This window comes from Penaeus monodon, chromosome 23 (genome assembly GCF_015228065.2).
Source record: "Penaeus monodon isolate SGIC_2016 chromosome 23, NSTDA_Pmon_1, whole genome shotgun sequence".
Taxonomy (NCBI): domain Eukaryota; kingdom Metazoa; phylum Arthropoda; class Malacostraca; order Decapoda; family Penaeidae; genus Penaeus; species Penaeus monodon.
Window position 1 is genome coordinate 6,255,373 of NC_051408.1, and position 291 is coordinate 6,255,663.

Here is a 291-nt window from a genome sequence, read left to right on the forward strand (position 1 = left end):
CAAGTTAGCAGTATTATACAAGCATAACTTACAACAATTTCATACATACATTAATTTACATGCAAATTAATTCACGTTAATATTTATACATACCACAAATAACGCAAATGATAACATAACTAAGCATAACTAAGTTCATAACTCACGCAAATTAATGTAAATAAATTGTACTTAAAATCGCATACATCTGCATATATTTACATAAAAAGAAATAAACAAAGCAGCAAAAAATATGCATGCATAATTTACCATCAATTCACGTACATGACTTTATATTATAGACGGATATCA